This window comes from Gopherus evgoodei, chromosome 1 (assembly GCF_007399415.2).
Source record: "Gopherus evgoodei ecotype Sinaloan lineage chromosome 1, rGopEvg1_v1.p, whole genome shotgun sequence".
NCBI classification, from domain to species: domain Eukaryota; kingdom Metazoa; phylum Chordata; order Testudines; family Testudinidae; genus Gopherus; species Gopherus evgoodei.
The window spans coordinates 84,040,147-84,060,152 of NC_044322.1; positions in this window are offsets into that span (position 1 = coordinate 84,040,147).

Consider the following 20,006-nt stretch of genomic DNA (forward strand, 5'->3'; position numbering starts at 1 on the left):
CTGATCTACACTGGAGGGGATCAATCTAAGATACGCAACTTCAGCTACGTAAATAGCGTAGCTGAAGTAGAAGTATCTTAGATCGATTTACCTCTCATCCTCACGGCGTGAGATCGACGTCCGCGGCTCCTCCTGTCGACTCTGCTACCGCCATTCATGCTGGTGGAGTTCCTGAGTCGATGGGAGCACATTCAGAGATCGATATAGCGCGTCTAGATGAGACACGCTATATCGATCCCCGAGAAATCGATCGCTACCCGCCGATATGGCGGGTAGTCTAGACGTACCCAAATTGACATTTAACTATAAAAATCTAAGCCTTCCAAATCTTCTTATAACCCTATTGTCCTCTAGAAGCTGGATAAAACTGATTGCTGAATAACTTGTTCCAGTATCTTTCAAAATATCAAAGTTAAGCTGACTGGTCTATAATTCCCCAGGTCCTCTTTTTTCCCACTTTTTAAAAATAGTACTATATTTTACCTTCTCTAGTCTTCTGGGACCGCACCCATCTTCTGTGAGTTCTCAAAGATAATTGCAAATCGTTCCAAGATTGTTTAAGATAGTTCACCTTAGGATGAATTTAATCAGGCCCTGCTAAATTGAATACAACTAACTTATCTAAATTCTCTTTAACCTATTCTTTCCCTACTGAGGTTTGTGTTTCTTCACCTCTTCTTGTTGTATTAATTGTGCTGAGTATCTGGTCACCATTAATCTGTTTAGTGAAGACTGAACCAAAATAAGCATTATATAATTCAGCCTCCTTCATGTCATTGGTTATTAGCTCTCCTTCCCTGCTAAGCAGTGAAGCTATATTTTCTCTTGCTCTGATGTATTTATAGAACCTCTTTATATTACCTTTTTTGTCCTTCGATAGATGTAACTCATTTTGTGCCATTTCCTTTCTGATTTTGTCGTTAGATGCTTGTGCTATTCTTTTGTACTCTGATAGCACTGTTCCATGTTTTCACTTTTTGGAGAATTCCTTTTTGATTTTCAGTTCTTTAAAGACCTTCTGACAGAGCCATATTGGCTTCTTATTCTTCTTCCTATCTTTCCTTAGCATCCAGATAATTTGCTGTTGTACCCTGAATATTATCTCCTTGAGAAACTGCCTTTTTCTCCCCTGCTTCCCAGATTTTTTGTGTTAGTTAAGTGGTTTCTGAGCATGCCTACTGGAATGGGCACTGTACATCATTTAGGTGGAAGAGCACCTATCTTTCCTAGTTTATGGATCACTAGCAGAGATGGGTGCCTCCCTGAAGTCTGGACTTAGGTGCCAAACTCTGAAGGAGGGACAGGACTTAGCTCACACCCCTCTCACCAATATTTCACCTTGTCTAGCTTAGTTGGCTGCCTAACTAGCATGCTGTCTTTCTGGATCACATTCTTAGGCACCTATATCTCCCCATTCATTGCATATGGAAACTCGGCGCCTAACTCAGGCTTTGAGAATTGTAATGTTGTTCCCGTGATTTTCTAGATGTCTAAAAGTTAGGCATTACAATACTCAGCATCACACTTCCATGTGAAAAACTGAAAGGATTTTTCCATATAGAAGCCAGTACAGAAGGCTTAGGAGACAGAACTTCCTAGTATATATTTGTAAGAAAATCATATTACCAGAGTATGCATCAAACAAGCAAAGTGATACACTGTGTAACTAGTGACTTTGTGATACAGGTGAAGTATTTGGATACATGTGAACATATATCTCTACCAGTGCAGACTGCCACTGAAGCAGGATTAGTGCCTTAGGCAACATTCATGGATTTCCTCACACGTATAAGTGATAGTCGCCAGCTTCATCACTATGCCTGTGCTTCACCTTGGAAAAAAGAAAAGAGAGAGAAAGAGAGTACCCTTGCTAACTTGCCGAACAAATATAAAGAAACATAACATATTCTCTAAGGATTGAAATGTAAGACGAAATCTTGTCTGAAGAAAAAGTAGAGTCTAATGTGAACATCATGTATAGCAGAACACCATCAATTCAATTCAAAGAGACTTTTTTGGCATGCCAACACGTGTATATTTTGTCAAAGTACAGAAAAGAGAGCAGTATTTGTCAGAAGTAGGTAAGATCTGCTGATGGTAGGGCTACTTGCTGTTTGCAATTGGCTCCTCTGTGTTCATTTTTCAGCAGTATGTGTTCCTGATCAGATTGTAGATCTACAATGGCACCATCTCCCTTCTTGCTCCCAGGCTAAAACACAATGTGTGTTTTGTTCTTTTTATTTGATTTACAGTTGCATGTGTGTGGGTGTAAAGGAAGGACCCTGCTGTTTTATTACTTTTACTCTTTATAAATTAATTTTTGGTTTACACGTTTGGAAACTCTTGGCATCTTACTGCTCCATTTACTTTTTATATCATTTTTCATTTTCTATTTTCATTAGTTGTGAGCCTTCTCTTGGCTGCCTGCCTATCATCTGTCTTCACTTCCTCACTTTATGTATAAAAATCTTTCATAGTGATAAGATCAACAGAGCTGATTGTAATTAGATTTTATTTTAGTCTGTTGTGGGATTTTAATTCCTGATTCTGTTCACCTCCTTCTGTGTCTCTCTTATGAAAGTTCTACCTTTTGGGACAGCAGTTTGTTTGTCTCTTGCTTATTGCAATAAAATACTTTAATATGCCCCCCCTTCCACATAAACTGTACTAACACATGAATACAAAATGCCTTTTTTTCATTGTTCTGTTATAAAACCAAAAGAGTATATACAATATATGTACCTAATAAAACAATTTATTATTCATGGACTGCCAAGTTTCTTTTTCTAATAAAAATAATTGTCATTATATCTTTAATAATGTGCCAGTTCTTATATAAATATAAAACTAATGCTAATTATTACTAAAGAACTGTTCATTAACTTTTGCAAACAGATAAATAATCGATAGAAGATGTTTAGTTAAACCTGAAATACAGCAGAATACTCCTTGGGAAATGGAGGTTGGTAGGTGGTCTGCCATCTCAATTAGGGTACTATTTTGAATACACAAAAAGGCCTTTAAAAAAAAACAACTGGAAAATAATTAAATTAAATACTGTACTGACTAAAATGCAATAGTGAAATAAAGAATATTCAAATCACTTTAAATATGTTCTTAGAATTTTTTGGCAATATTTGAATAAGAAGATTAGAACTTAGAAATTCATACTTAGTGGACCTCTGATTAAACCTCACTTAACCTTTTGCACTGTCGGTCAACTCTAATGCATACTGAAGAATATGGCAATCTTTCCATTGAACTCACTGGGAGTTGGATTGATCCCTATGTGAAAATTTCCCTATTAAGTAGAATTTTTACTAATGCTGTTCCAGTAAAGTAGCAGTCATCACCATTTGCTTCCATTAGGTAAAATCTATGCTCTCATACCATCTTTTGATAAAAAGACCTCCCAATTAAGGGCATCCTGATTTAAGTGTAATCTAGTTATGAGTAATTCCAGTTATCCTACAGGCACTGCTTGCAGTGCTATTTCCAGAACTGATCAAGTGTCTAGATCTGTACTTTATGATTTTATATACAGTATATAAAAACTGGGAAGTAGCACTGAGGGGTGCTAACCACTAGGCCACCTAACCCACCAAGAATCCAATTACAGCATTCAAGGGACAGATGTTGAAGGAAAAAGGCAGTAAATTTAAGCCAGCAAAAGAGAAGGAGTACTTTACTGTATAAATTCACACTGATTAGTATGGCTGAATTTTGAAAGATTTTATAAATTTGATATTTGTGAATAATGTAACATTTACAATGATACAATTTAAAGATAAGACATTGAATATTATAAATTAATAATTTTGGATGACACTTGACAGTCTGTGGCAGTTAGTAAGAAATTCCCACCCTTAAGCACAGTATTAGTGTTAGGAGTGTTTCTGTCTTTGTCTTGCTTTAGTTTGAAGCATCCATATTGGCCACTGTCACAGTACAGGACATTGGACTAGATGGGGGATTGGAAACTTTTGGCATGGACTGGTTTGTCTACCTGCTGCATCCACAGGTTTGGCCGTTCGTGACCAGCACTGGCCACAGTTCGCCGTCCCAGGCCAATACGGGCTGTGGGAAGCGGCACAGGCCGTGGGATGTGCTGACTGCTGCTTCATGCCACTCCCAGTGGTCTGGAGCAGCAAACCGCGGCCAGTGCAAGCCACAGACCTGGCAGGTAAACAAAATGGCCCGGCCCACCAGGGTGCTTACTCTGGCAAGCCGCTTGCCAAAGGTCGCCGATCCCTGGCTTAGAAACTGGTATTGGGCAATGTACACATTTAAGTGTAAATGGAAAGAAGAGGAGCCTGGCTATAGCAGCTCCAATGTGTGGTGGGGACAAATTATGATATTATATGATTAAAACATGACTATATAGATCATTGTTACTACCGCTGTTATATAATTGCAACAAATCTTCTACAAAATATGTCAGGTAAAGTTTCAATGAAAAAGTTTTGGTTTGCTGAATATCATTATCCTCTTTGTATGCATGCATCATTTTTATATCTAAAGTTATGAATATTGACTATGTAACTTTATTTTCAAATGTGTTTGCTCCCATGGTAACTTCCACAAGGTACACATCCAGTCTAGCCAGCACATTGTGTTTGATAATTGGCCATCAACTTGAATAGTCTATTCACAATGGGCCAAGGAAGAAGTTTATCTACACTTGATGAACTTTCCTGTGGATGTTTTAGCTAGAATATGGGTAATGGCCTCTACTATGACTCATCAAAGCCTGCAAGGTCATGTGATCAGCTTCTGTGACACTAAACTCCATCTTGTGTCTATACTTTTCCACGAACTGTTCTAAGGTCTTTGCTTGGGACAGGGAGTTTCCCTCCAAATGGCAGAAGCTATACAATTTCCTGGAAATATCTCCATTTTGCCTCTTTCATTCTCTGACCTCTGGACTATAAACTCATACTAAGGGGAACATTCTAACCAAAGGACTGAGGACCTTCTGATTATTTGGAAGCAATCAGAGATTAACAAGTCAGAAGTTTATTTCATCACTGTTTCAAACCTAATCCAAGAACACTATAATTATTGTATGTATTTGATTCCTTTAACTAAATTTAACTCTCACCTCTTTTCTCTTATAAATAATCCTTTTGAAATTAGATACTCAGGGATTGGCAACAGCACGAGTCTTGGGTAATACCTGAGTTATATATTGACCTGGGTATGTGGCTGGTCCTTCGGGATCAGAAGAATCTTTATTTGATTAAATTGGTTTTAAATAACCACTCGTCCTTAGGTCTCATGTCTGGGTGTTGAAACAAGGGCTAGAATACCTAAGGAGACTGCATTTCACACTTCTTGTTAGCCAGTGTGGTGTGTCTGCCCTATTCCTTCACAGTTTATCCTGAATCTGGTATTCTCAGTTGTGATCCATTGAGGCACGGTGACACAAATTATAAAGGTTTTTTCTTTACTTTTAAAAAATGAAGAGGCCTCTGATTACACCTGTGGAGCTACTCCAAGGGATGTGGAAAGAAGAAAATTTTGCCCAAAGCATTAAAATTTTCACATGAAAAGAAGAGGCTTTCTAAGGAGGTAAACTTTGAACAAGTTGTTATACCTGTTTTTGATCTTGTAAATCAAAACAGAAACAAAGAGACTGAAAGTTTCATATAAATTTAGGGAAGAATAAGATAAGTCTTTTGAGGTTTTTCTGTCTATAGTCTGAATAGTGCTGTGCCTAGAGAAAGCTCGATTTTGTTGAGCCAAATAGCTTTGTCTCTAACAGGTTTTCAGTCCCATTATCAATTACTTGAGTCTTATTCTAGTGGAAGAATAAATTGAAGCATTAAAATGGCATGTTCAAACATCAACCTATAGTAGATTAACTCAGCTAAAGGATACTATTCAATTTCAGCTCCTTTTTTGAAATGATATATAGTAAAAGTTCCCTTTTTCTCATTCTGCTCTTCATTCTTGCTTTGTCTCTGAGTTTTGCTTTCCTCATTCTTTCTAGTTTGCACAATTTAGAAGCACAAACAGTCTGACACGCTGCCTGGAACAGTCTGGACACATACTGAATACATGGAAGCAAAACCAAACCAGGCCATCTGGCCACCAAGTGTGTAGAAGAATCTAAATGTGCAGGTCTACAACCTGGGGATCCTGGATCTCTGATACTCCTTCGTTGACACCACAGGAGATAGGTGAAGCAGCATCTCACTAAACATGGAAGGTCAGGACTCACAAGAAGTTCTATTGGAGAATCTAAGGCCTTCTGCTCCCTGATTGGCTCAGACCCTCTACTTAAGCTACAAAGTGAGTTGAGTGGATAGTCTGAGCAGCTATCGTGACTTCCAGCTGTTGATGCCATATTGGATCCTGCTCTTACTTGCCTCCTACAATCTTGATCCAACCCTGTTCCTGAGACCTGCTTTGCTCATAACCTGCTTCTGCTCCTTGGCTGTTTCTCATTCCTGTACTTTCACCTTGTTCCTGACCATTGATTATAAACCCTGGTTTTGACACCAAGCTCTGACTTCTTAACCCTTGGCTCTCACATTTGGTATTGGATCCTCAGCTTTGATTCCTGGTCCTGATTCTGGCTGAACCCCCTTGCTCTGGTTCTTAGCAGTTGAATTTGGTTCTGAAACCTGCTTCTGTTCCTCAACCTGATGCCTGCTCTGCCCAGTAGGCTAGACCACCTATGTCCCAATTTCTAAGTGTGTGAAAATATTAGGGTCAGGAAATTATAAGTAGGTACTAATGAAGAATAAAGAAGTTGACACTTCTAGATAATATGATCTTTTCTAATGGGGAACAAGCAACAAAATTCCATTAAGTTTTAAAGGAAAGAATATGGGAGATGTGTTAGTATTCTGCAAAAGGAGAACCACACTGATGTTATTATCAAGCACTAGACTTTTCTCAAGCAAATCTTTACAACCAACCTTTTGTTATATAATGTAAACTAAGTTCTTGAAAACTTGTGTACATGTGGTGATTCAAACATATTGTGGTGCATATTGAAGAACTTTATTGCTTTGCCTATGTCTACGCCAGGGATCAGCAACTTTTGGCATGCAGCCCATCAGGAAAATCCACTGGGAGGTCAGGATGGTTTGTTTGCCTGAAGCGTCTTCAGGTTCAGCAAATCACAGCTCTCATTGGCCGTGGTTCACCATTCCAGGACAATGGGCGCTCTGGGAAGAAGCATCGGATGAAGGATGTGCTGGTGCAAGTAAACAAACTGTCCTGGACAGCCAGCAGGTTTCCCTGATGGGCTGCATGCCAAAGGTTGCTGATCACTTTTCTACACCATGAGCAAGCCATGTGAATCCCCCTTTTTGGTACACATACTCATGTTAGTTCTCATTGATGCAGTAGCACTGGTAGTGGGGGAAAAGACATAGCTGAGGCATGACAAGTACAAACTTACCTGAAATCAGTGGGCATGCTCTTAGCACAGCTCAACCATTTCTCCTCTGCTGCTACCTGTGCTAACACAGCTACACTGCTATTTATACTCCCAGTAGCTCAATCTGCATGAGGAATCACACAGCTAGCTGTGATATTATTAACATAAACTGTGACCGTATAGATCATTATTGCAACCACTGTTATATATGTGCAGCAAATACTGCACAAAGATGAGGTGTCTATGAAGAGGTTATGATTTGCTGGTTATGACTATGCTATCTGTATGTGTGTATCATTTTTGTAGTTGAAGTTATGAATATTGGCTATGTACTTGTATCTTGATGTGTTTTGATTCTGAGTAGCCTGAGTGAAGCATTTGGTCAGCTTCTTGAGAAAGGAATTTGCAAATTGAGTGCCCAATCAAGAAACACTTAACTGACAATGGCCCTTGGGAGACTGTAATACACATAAGTCTTCCTGGGAACTTTCAAGATAGCATGTGAGCAATGGACATATGGGTTGCACAGGTGACTCCAAACTTCATCTTACTGCTGGGATTTTCCACAGTAAGAACAAAGAGGTGCCCTTTCACATGGCAAAGAATATAAAAGGACCTGGAAACTCCTCCATTTTGTCTTCAATCCTACTTCTTACTTCTGGAGAAACCTTGCTATAAACGAAAGCTCTGAACAAAGGACTGAACGACCTATCCCACCTGTGGATGTACTCCAGAGACTTGATTTGAACTTGCAGTTTATTCCATCACTGCTACAAGCCTGAACCAAGAACTTTGCTGTTACTGTATGAAATTGATTCCATTTAGCCAATTCTAGCTCTTATCTTTATCTTTTTCCTTTTATAATAAACCTTTACATTTAAGATTCTAAAGGATTGGCAACAGTGTGATTTGTGGGTAAGATCTGACTTGTGTATTGACCTGGGTCTGAGGCTTGGTCCTTTGGGATCAAGAGAACCCTCTTTTTTTACTGTGGTATTGGTTTTCATAACCAGTCATTCACATAAATGAGTGGCACTAGTGGTGATACTGGAAAACTGGAGTGTCTAGGGAATTTCTTGTATGACTTATGGTTAGCCAGTGTAGTAAAACCAAAGTCCTTTCTATCTGGCTGGTTTGGTGTGCCTTAGAAGAAGGAGAAACACCAGCCTTGGGCTGTAACTTCCCTTCTATGAGCAATTTGTCCTGAACTGATACTCTCAGAAGTGTCCCACCAAAGGCAGCATCTTTACACGAGCTCATATTGTAGTTATACTCTATGTCTCTTGAGGTCCTGGGATAGTCTTTCAGACTGGCCAGGAAGCAACAGCTTTTTGATCATGAGCTACAGCATTGACATCTTTCATAATGTTATTGTCTTTCTAAGAGCCCTAACTCCTGGAGTTAGAAAATTACAAGAGAGTGTTTTATTTAAAAAAAAACAACTAGTCCTTGTTATTGCAGAGAAAGCTGGAAAATGTGAACCTTAAAGAATCATAAACTAAAGTCCAATTAAAAAAAAATCTTGATTTTTACAGCCTAACTTGGGATTTTAGAAAGCTTTGTCAATACTGCAGTTATAAATCTTTCTATATGCTGAGAGAAAGTACTTTTTCTATCTATATTTGTCTTTACAATGGGAGTAATGATACTGATCTTGTTTGTAAAGTATTGTAATGTATTTTGAGACCTATGGATGAAAAGAACTCTGTAAGAGCTAGGTATTATTAATTATTATGTCCATATGCCCCATTTAGAGCACAGAGAATATCTCTCAAGCCACTAGAACCTTTGAAAAGAGAAGAATCTTTTAAAGTGCAACCATAAGTTATTGTAATTCTACACTGACCATAACTTTTACGATATACCATTGCTTGTGACTGTATAGGTCCCATTGCAAACAATATTTGAGGTTGGTGCCATTTGCCATGCTTTTCATTTTATTTCTAGTAATATAAAATTATTTATGGCTAATGCTATATGAGGGGCAAAACATGCATTGACTGCTAGTGGATACAGTGAGGGAGACTGTAGTGGTCAGTGTTTATCCCTCCCAGTCAGGTTCAGAGGCAGGCCACTCTACCTCTTACATCACACAACAAACAGTCAACCTGGAGGGGTCTGGCCCTCTGGGTGGGCCAAGCACCCCTTAGTCTATGGTCCAAGCCTACTGGTGGGGCAGACAGCAATACATTCTGGGGTCTCTGACCCTCTGGGCACGTCAGAGAAATATGCAGTCTTTAGCACGGCCTCCTGGGTAGGGCAGACAGCAAGCACACAAAGCACAGGCCTTCAGGCCCACATGAGTAGACCACCACCCCAGGGGTGGGATCATCGACAGATGGTCTAAGGGGACCTAGGCCCAATTGACTTCACTGGGTCCTAGCCAGGGCACTCACAGTGGCCAGTGGTCAGCAGGACCCTACCACAACAGGCTGACTCATATTGCAACAGTACAACCCGACTAATGTCTGGTTTCCCTGGGCTACTTCCTACCTTCCATTGGTAGGGCTCCATCATCTGTGAGTTCCTAGTCTCCTTGGGGTAAATGGTGACCCGCAGTCCCAGCAGCTTCCCTCCATACTCCATCTTTTCCGGGATCAGGGCGCCACATGGCTCAGTAGCAGAACCACAGTCCTGCAGCAGGCTAGAAACATCTGCCTCCTTCTCTGGCTCCAGCACAACTGAGCTGAAGGACCCACCTCTTATACTTCCTGGCCTTCCCCTCTGATTCTTTCAAAGTTGGAATGGGGCTGGCGTGGCTCCATCCACCGGGGGAGAAGAATGATCCTTCCCCATCAGGGACATAGAAAGCCAATTAAAGTTCCAAAGGTTTTTGTTTGTTTTTGTTTTGTTTTGTTTTGTTTTCTTGCAAAGTTTTGTTTACTGGTGAGCTTATCATGCTAAAAATAATATTTAAATATATGGGGATGGGTGACTCTGTGATCACACACTATATCTCAAACATCTCACTATACTATTCAGTTCTTTCTACAGACCTAGGCCTTGGTCCTGAAAGCTGTCATGTGCAGGCAGATCTTTGCACATGCATGGATGCCCACTGACTTCAGTATGTGCGTGCTGAGGTCTGGCTGCAAAGAATAACTTGAAGGATGATGGCCTTAGTCCTCCATCTAGACTGTGTTGTAATAGGCTGTACTACTATGTACATACAGATAGTCAGTTACAGGCATCTACATACAAATTCACAGTGAATGAGGCAATGGCTCATGTTAGATGGTTAAGGAAAATCTTGTAGTGTGATTTATGACATTGGATTTATATTCTGATCATATAATGACATTCTTTTTATGTTGCACACCTTCATAGTGACAATTCCTGTCTCTGTAGTGCTTATCTCTGCAACCTTAGTGTTCTCGTTGCACATCTTTAGTCAACATACCCTTCATTACAAGTGCTTCAGAAAATTATCTTCTTATGAATTGACCTTCATGCAGCCACATATAATTTCATTGTGCTAAACCCTCATTATGACCACTGACCTCAATGAGCACTCAATCATTTGCATTTCTAAGTGAAAACTCTTACCCCATCCAAAAACAAGGAGAGGAAACGAGATGCCATTCATCCACCAGCAGGATTTCTTCAAAGGAATTAAAAAACAAAATGAAAAAAACCTGGGCAAATATGCCGTATAATAATATCCAGCTCTTATCATCAATAGATGTCAAAACATTTTCAAAGGAGGCCAGTATCGCTATCCTCATTTTACAGATAGGGAAACTCAGGCATTTGGAGAGCAGTGATTTGCCCACAGACGCCCAGCAGGAAGGAGGCAGAGTCAGGAATAGAATCTAAATAAGCTGGTTCCAAGTCCAACATGTTATCCACAAAGCTGCCATATGCAAAGCTACAAATCTGCTCTGATAGCATCTTTCTCTTGTCTGCAAAATATCCTTCTAATTTAAATATCAATAAGACACTTAATATTCTAATCTGAGTTGCCTAGTTCTCTCACAAATATATATATTTTTCTGCACAACACTTTCACTTAGAATATGGAATTATGTCTTTCTTTTTACCTAGTAAGTGTTCAGTTGCACTCGCTACACTTTATTGACAGGTCAGTTGAAGCTGTTTGTAGTAACTTATACATGTCATAGGAGAATATTGCTCTCTGCCTCTTCTGCTGCTAATATTTATTCTCCATGACTCCTGCCATTGCTCAGTAAGATTTAAGAAAGAAAAAAAAACATGTTTTATTTCTGATTACGTAGTCATCTTTTTTATACAGTCAGGGTCATAGAATCATAGAATATCAAGGTTGGAAGGGACCTCAGGAGGTCATCTAGTCCAACCTCCTGCTCAAAGCAAGACCAATCGTCAACTAAATCATCCCAGCCAGGGCTTTGTCAAGCCTGACCTTAAAAACCTCTAAGGAAGGTGTCACAACCTAGTCCCAGATTTGGACCTTAGCGTCCAAAATATGGGGGTTAGCATGAAAACCTCCAAGCTTAGTTACCAGCTTGGACCTGGTAAAGCTGCCACTACCCAAAAAATTAGAGTGTTTTGAGGCACTCTGGTCCCCCCAAAAACCTTCCCTGGGGACCGCAAGACCCAAATCCCTTGAGTCTCACAACAAAGGGGAATAAACCATTTCCCTTCCCCCCTCCAGGTGTTCCCTCCCTATTTCCAGTCCTGGAAACAGAAGTGCCTCCCTCTTTACCCAGAGGGAATGCAAAGTCAGGCTAGTAAATCTAACACACACAGATTTCCCCCTGACTTCTTCCTCCCACCAATTCCCTGGTGAGCACAGACTCAATTCCCTGGAGTTCCCCACTAAAGAAAAACTTCAACAGGTCTTAAAAGAAAGCTTTATGTAAAAAGAAAGAAAAAATACATAAAAATGGTCTCTCTGTATTAAGGTGACAAATACAGGGTTATTTGCTTAAAAGAAATATGAATAAACAGCCTTATTTAAAAAGAATACAATTTAAAACATTTCAGCAACTATACCATGTAAATACAAAAGAAAAAAACAATAACCCCTATTGTTTTATGATCTCTGTACTCACAACTTGGAAACAGAAGATTAGAAAGCAGGAAACAGAAATCCTCTCATAGCCGAGAGAGAGACAGGCAGAAGACAAAAAACTCAGACACAAATTTCCCTCCACCCAGATTTTAAAAAGTCTTGTTTCCTGATTGGTCCTCTGGTCAGGTGTTTCAGGTTACTTCTTTCCAGGTGAAAGAGACATTAACCCTTAGCTATCTGTTTATGACACGCCCCCCAAATTGCAGGCAGTGGGGAAGCTCACTGGCGGCGATTTCCTCCTAGAACTTTAAAATAAACAGATTAATACAACACATGCACCTTTACATATACCACTAAGTATATAACTAACAGATTTCTACATTTTAAGAACACTTTTTAACTACTGGATTCTGGGAAACTCTCCCGGGAGAGTGCATCAGCTACTTTGTTAGAAGCTCCTGAGATGTGCTGAATTTTAAAATCAAAATTCTGGAGAGCTAAACTCCAACGAAGAAGTTTCTTGTTGTTCCCCTTGGCAGTATAAAGCCACTTTAGCGCAGCATGGTTAGTTTGTAGCTGGAACCGCCGTCCCCAAACATATGGGCGTAGCTTATCCAGGGCATACACAATGGCGTAGCATTCCTTTTCACTGACTGACCAGTGACTTTCCCTCTCAGACAGTTTCTTGCTGAGAAACACTACAGGATGGAAGTTGTGATCCGGTCCTTCCTGCATGAGAACTGCTCCTATATCACGCTCAGATGCATCCGTGGTTACTAGGAATGGCTTGTCAAAGGCCGGGGCCCTGAGCACAGGGTCAGACATGAGCATTTCCTTAAGTTGGGTAAAGGCCTTTTGACACTCATCAGTCCAGTTAACTGCATTTGGCTGGGTCTTTTTGGTCAGGTCGGTCAGTGGGGCAGCGATTTGGCTGTAGTGTGGTACAAATCGCCTGTAGTACCCGGCCAAGCCTAAGAAGGATTGGACCTGTTTCTTTGACTTTGGGACAGGCCACTTTTGGATAGCATCCACCTTGGCCTGTAGGGGGTTTATGGTTCCTCGACCCACCTGGTGTCCCAGGTAAGTCACTCTGTTTTGGTCTATTTGATACTTCTTGGCCTTAACAGTTAGTCTGGCCTGCCTGATGCGCTCAAGACCTTTTCCAGGTGTAGTAGGTGTTCGGGCCAGGAGTCTGAAAAAATGGCCACATCATCGAGGTAGGCAACTGCATATTCTCCCAGTCCTGCTAGTAGACCATCTACCAGCCTCTGGAAGGTGGCGGGTGCATTTCGAAGGCCGAAAGGAAGGACATTGAATTCATACACCCCTGCATGGGTGACAAATGCTGACCTTTCCTTGGCAGGTTTATCTAGCGGTACTTGGCAGTAGCCCTTGGTTAAGTTTATTGAAGAGATGAACTGGGCACGTCCCAACTTCCCCAATAGCTCATCGGTGCATGCCATTGGATAGTTGTCCGGACGAGTTACTGCATTTAGCTTACAGTAGTCCACGCAAAAGCGTATTTCCCCATCTGGTTTGGGTACCAGAACCACTGGAGATGCCCATGCACTGGTAGATGAGTGGATTATACCTATCTGTAGCATGTTCTGGATCTCCCGTTCTATAGCAGCTTGGGCATGAGGAGATACCCGTTAGGGTGGGGTTCTAATTGGGTGAGCATAACCTGTGTCAATGGAATGATATGCCTGTTCAGTCCATCCTGGGGTGGCTGAGAACAATGGGGCAAAGCTAGTGCACAGCTCCTTGATTTGTCGCCGCTGCAGGCATTCCAGGGTGGTTGAGAGGTTCACCTCTTCCACGCCACCATCTTTTTTCCCTTCGTAGTAGACACCGTCAAGCCACTCAGCATCATCTCCCTAGACTGTAAACTGACAAACTTGTAAGTCTCTGGAATAGAAAGGCTTGAGAGAATTAACATGGTACACTCTAGGCTTTAGTGAGGAATTGGGAAATGCTATGCGGTAGTTCACAGTTCCCAGGCACTCTTGGACCGTGAATGGCCCTTCCCATGATGCTTCCATCTTATGGGCCTGTTGCGCCTTCAAGACCATAACCTGGTCTCCTACCTTGAAGGAACGTTCTCTGGTAGGTTTGTCATACCAGGCCTTTTGCTCTTCCTAAGCATCCTTTAGGTTCTCTTTAGCAAGGGCTAAAGAGTGTCGGAGGGTGCTTTGTAGGTTGGTTACAAAGTCCAGAATGTTATTTCCTGGAGAAGGCGTAAACTCCTCCCATTGCTTCTTCACCAACTGTAATGGCCCCTTAACCTCGTGACCATACACAAGTTCAAACGGTGAAAACCCTAAACTGGGATGTGGTACAGCCCTGTAGGCAAACAGCAACTGCTGCAACACTAGGTCCCAATTATTGGAGTGTTCATTGACAAATTTGCGTATCATGGCCCCCAAAGTTCCATTAAACCTTTCCAGCAGGCCATTGGTTTGATGGTGGTACGGGGTGGCAACCAAGTGGTTCACCCCATGAGTTTCCCACAGCTTTTGCATGGTCCCTGCCAGGAAATTAGATCCTGAATCTGTAAGGATGTCGGAGGGCCAACCTACCCTGGCAAAAATGTCTGTTAGGGCCAGGCACACAGTGTTAGCCCTGGTGTTGCCTAGAGCTACTGCTTCCGGCCATCGGGTAGCAAAGTCCACGAAAGTCAGTACGTACTGCTTTCTTCTGGGTGTCCTTTTTGGGAAAGGACCCAGAATATCCACAGCTACTCGCTGAAATGGGACCTCAATTATGGGGAGTGGCTGGAGTGGGGCCTTGACCTGGTCTTGGGGTTTTCCCACTTTTTGGCATACCTCACAAGACCGGACATACTTGGCAACATCCTTGCCCATCCCCTCCCAGTGGAAGGACTTCCCCAACCTGTCTTTGGTTCTGTTCACCCCAGCATGGCCACTGGGATGATCATGGGCTAAGCTTAAGAGCTTCCCCCGGTACTTAGTTGGAACCACCAACTGTTTTTGCGGCTGCCATTCTTCCCGGTGTCCACCAGAAAGAATTTCCTTGTGTAAAAGTCCTTGGTCTATAACAAACCGGGATTGATTAGAAGAGCTGAGAGGCGGTGGGGTGCTCCGTGCCGCCGCCCAAGCTTTCTGAAGGCTGTCATTTACTTCCTGCTCAGTCTGGAACTGTTCCCTTGGGGCTGGGGTTACCAGTTCTTCCTCAGACTGTGGACTTGGGCTTGGTCCCTCTGGAAGCGATGTAGGTGATGGGGTTGTTTCCGTTGCTGGTGAACCGCTCTCCGCTGGTGCACCTGAGGGTATTTCAGGCTCTGGCTGAGCCTTTTGGGTATGGCTGTCTGTTGCTTCTGCCAGTTCTGGCTCGCTGGTGCCCACTGGCGTTGAGTTTGAAGATGTGGTTGCAATTGCTGGTGCTGGTTGCTGTTCCAGTTCCGGCCCTGCGACTGGAGGTGCTGTGGCTGTTTCAGTGGTTGGCATGGAATCCGGGTCCACTACCTATGTCTGGGTCTCTGGTAACACAGACGGGGCGTCTGTGGACGGCTCAGGAACAGGAATGGGTCTGGAAGCTTGCCTGGTTTGGCTACGTGTAACCATTCCCACTCTCTTGGCCCGCTTCACCTGGTTGGCCAAGTCTTCCCCCAGTAGCATGGGGATGGGATAGTTGTCATAGACTGCAAAAGTCCACATTCCTGACCAGCCTTTGTACTGGACAGGCAGTTGAGCTGTAGGCAAGTCTACAGCTTGTGACATGAAGGGGTAAATTGTCACTTGGGCCTTTGGGTTGATGAATTTGGGGTCTACGAAGGATTGGTGTATAGCTGACACTTGTGCCCCCGTGTCTCTCCACGCAGTAACCTTCTTTCCGCCCACTCTCAAATTTTCCCTTCGCTCTAAGGGTATTTGAGAGGCATCTGGGCCTGGGGATCTTTGGTGTGATGGTGGTGTAATGAACTGCACTCGGATGGCGTTCTTTGGACAGTTTGCCTTGATATGTCCCAGTTCATTACACTTGAAGCATCTTTCATCTGACTGGTCACTGGGTCGAGGTGTGTTACTGGAGACTGGTGAGGTGGAAGAATAGTGTGTCTGTGGCTTTCCTTGGGTTGTAGGTGGGGTCTTTGGTTGTCCTCGGTGGTAGAGTTTATGGTCGGTGTGCCCTCTGGGGTATTCGTTCCCCTTGAGAGTAGCTTTCTTGCTTTCTGCCACTTCCATCCATCTGGCTCCAATCTCCCCCGCCTCAGCGAGATTTTTGGGTTTTCCATCTTGTATGTACCGTGTTATGTCCTCAGGAACACCACCCAAGAACTGCTCCATTTGTATGAGGAGGTGCAGTTCTTCCAAGGATTTAACATTGTGTCCTGATATCCAGGCCTCATAAGTTTTCCCAACGTAGTAGGCATGTTTGGGAAATGATACATCTGGTTTCCACTTTTGGGTTCTGAAACGCCGACGGGCATGATCCGGGGTTATCCCCATTCTGTATCTGGCCTTGGTTTGAAAAAGTTTATAGTTGTTCATTTGCTCCTTAGGCATTTCAGCCGTCACCTCTGCTATAGGTCCACTGAGTTGTGGCCTCAATTCTACCATGTACTGGTTTTCAGGGATGCTGTACCCAAGACAGGCCTCAGTGTCATCACCTGCCTTGTAGGTGGGAAATTTCCTGTGCTGTGGAAAAAGTACTGGCGAAGGGTTGTTAGGATTGGCTGGAGCCTGTTGCTTAGGCTTTTCTAATTCCAGGACCTTTTGGTGGGCTTCCCTCTGGAGTTCCCACTCTTTCTCTTTTATTTCCAGCTGTTTTTGGTGGTCTGCATCATTGGCTGCTTGCTCTCTTTTGTAGGCTGCCTCTCTGTCTTCTTGTTCTCTTCTGTGGGCCGCCTCTCTTTCTCTTTCTCTTAGTTCCATCTTTTGTAGTTTTTTTTCCATATCTCACCTGTGCTCGGCTGATTTGATTTGTTCTTCGGCTCCCATTTTTGTCTTGTTAGCCATGGTTCCTGTTTTCTTGTGTTGGGGTGCCCTCCGGTGTTTATCTTCTGAACTGCAGGTTCTCTGTTGCCTCCTGGGGTCTGCCTAGCAACAGTGCCTTTTTCCCTTTCTTCCTCTAGCTAATCTTTTAAATGTAAAGTAAACCAGAAAAACCACTTTATTTACATGTGTATAGTGCTGGTATTTGACTACTAATGGGAGTGCTATTGTGTGACAAAAGACACAATAGCTCCTTAATGGTTCCTTGCTAAATATGCAAGCCACAACTGCCAGAGAGAGCAGAAAAAAAAATCTCTCTGGTTCCTTTTAAAACCAAACTGTTTCTCTCTGCTTAAAAGCCTCTAGCAGAGAAAAGAAAAATATAATATTCCTACTGGCTTCTGGATTCTATCTATCCCACAGCTGCCACCATGTCATAACCTAGTCTCAGATATGGACATTAGAGTCCAAAATATGGGGGTTAGCATGAAAACCTCCAAGCTTAGTTACCAGCTTGGACCTGGTAAAGCTGCCACCACCCAAAAAATTAGAGTGTTTTGGGGCACTCTGGTCCCCCCAAAAACCTTCCCTGGGGACCCCAAGACCCAAATCCCTTAAGTCTCACAACAAAGAGGAATAAACCATTTCCTTTCCCCCCTCCAGGTGTTCCCTCCCTATTTCCAGTCCTGGAAACAGAAGTGCTTCCCTCTTTACCCAGAGGGAATGCAAAGTCAGGCTAGTAAATCTAACACACACGGATTTCCCCCTGACTTCTTCCTCCCACCAATTCCCTGGTGAGCACAGACTCAATTCCCTGGAGTTCCTCACTAAAGAAAAACTTCAACAGGTCTTAAAAGAAAGCTTTATGTAAAAAGAAAGAAAAAATACATAAAAATGGTCTCTCTGTATTAAGGTGACAAATACAGGGTTATTTGCTTAAAAGAAATATGAATAAACAGCCTTATTTAAAAAGAATACAATTTAAAACATTTCAGCAACTATACCATGTAAATACAAAAGAAAAAAACAATAACCCCCATTGTTTTATGATCTCTGTACTCACAACTTGGAAACAGAAGATTAGAAAGCAGGAAACAGAAATCCTCTCATAGCCAAGAGAGAGACAGGCAGAAGACAAAAAACTCAGACACAAATTTCCCTCCACCCAGATTTTAAAAAGTCTTGTTTCCTGATTGGTCCTCTGGTCAGGTGTTTCAGGTTACTTCTTTCCAGGTGAAAGAGACATTAACCCTTAGCTATCTGTTTATGACAGAAGGCAATTCCACCATCTCCCTAGATAACCCATTCCATCGCTTCACCACCCTCCTAGTGAAAAAGTTTTTCCTAATATCCAATCTAAACCTCCCCCATTGCAACTTGAGACCATTACTCCTTGTTCTGTCATTAGGTACCACTGAGAACAGTATAGATCCATCCTCTTTGGAACCTCCCTTCAGGTAGTTGAAAGCAGCTATCAAATCCCCCCTCATTCTTCTCTTCTGCAGACTAAACCATCCCAGTTCCCTCAGCGTCTCCTCATAAGTCATATGCTCCAGCCCTCTAATTATTTTTGTTGCCATCCGCTGGACTCTTTCCAATTTTTCCATATCCTTCTTGTAGTGTGGCGCCCAAAACTGGACACAGTACTCCAGATGACGCCTCACCAATATCGAATAGAGGGGAATGATCACGTCCGTCGATCTGCTGGCAATGTCCCTACTTATACAGCCCAAAATGCCATTAGCCATCTTGGCAACAAGGGCACGCTGTAACCCCTAGGTCCTTTTCTGCAGAACTCCTTCCTAGCCATTTTGTCCCTAGTCTGTAACAGTGCATGGGATTCTTCCGTCCTAAGTGCAGGACTCTGTACTTGTCCTTGTTAAACCTCATCAGGTTTTTTTTTGGCCCAATCCTCTAATTTATCTAGGTACCTCTGTATCCTATCCCTACCCTCCAGCGTGTCTACCACTCCTCCCAGTTTAATGTCATCTGCAAAGTTGCTGAGAGTGCAGTCCACACCATCCTCCAGATCATTAATGAAGATATTGAACAAAACTGGTCCCAGGACCGACCCGTGGGTTACTCTGTTTGAAACCATCTGCCAACTAGACAAGGAGCCATTTATCACTACCCGTTGAGCCCAACGATCTAGCCAGCTTCCTACCCACTTTATAGTCCATTCATTGAGCCCATACTTCTTTAACTTGCTGGCAAGAACACTGTGGGAGACGGTATCAAAAGCTTTGCTAAAGTCAAGGAATAACACATCCACAGCTTTCCCCTCATCCAGAGACCCAGTTATCTCCTCATAGAAGGCCATTAGGTTAGTCAGGCATGACTTGCCCTTGGTAAATCTATGGTGACTGCTCCTGATCACTTTCCTCTCCTCTAAGTGCTTCAGAATTGATTCTGCTCCATGATTTTTCCAGGGACTGAATTGAGGCTGACTGGCATGTAGTTCCCCGGATCCTCCTTCTTCTTCCCTTTTTTTAAAGATGGGAACTGCATTAGCCTTTTTCCAGTCATCCAGAACCTCCCCTGATCGCCATGAGTTTTCGAAGATAATGGCCAATGGCTCTGAAATTACATCCGCCAACTCCTTTAGCACCCTCAGATGCAGTCCATCTGGTCCCATGGACTTGTGCTCGTCCAGTTTTTCTCAATAGTT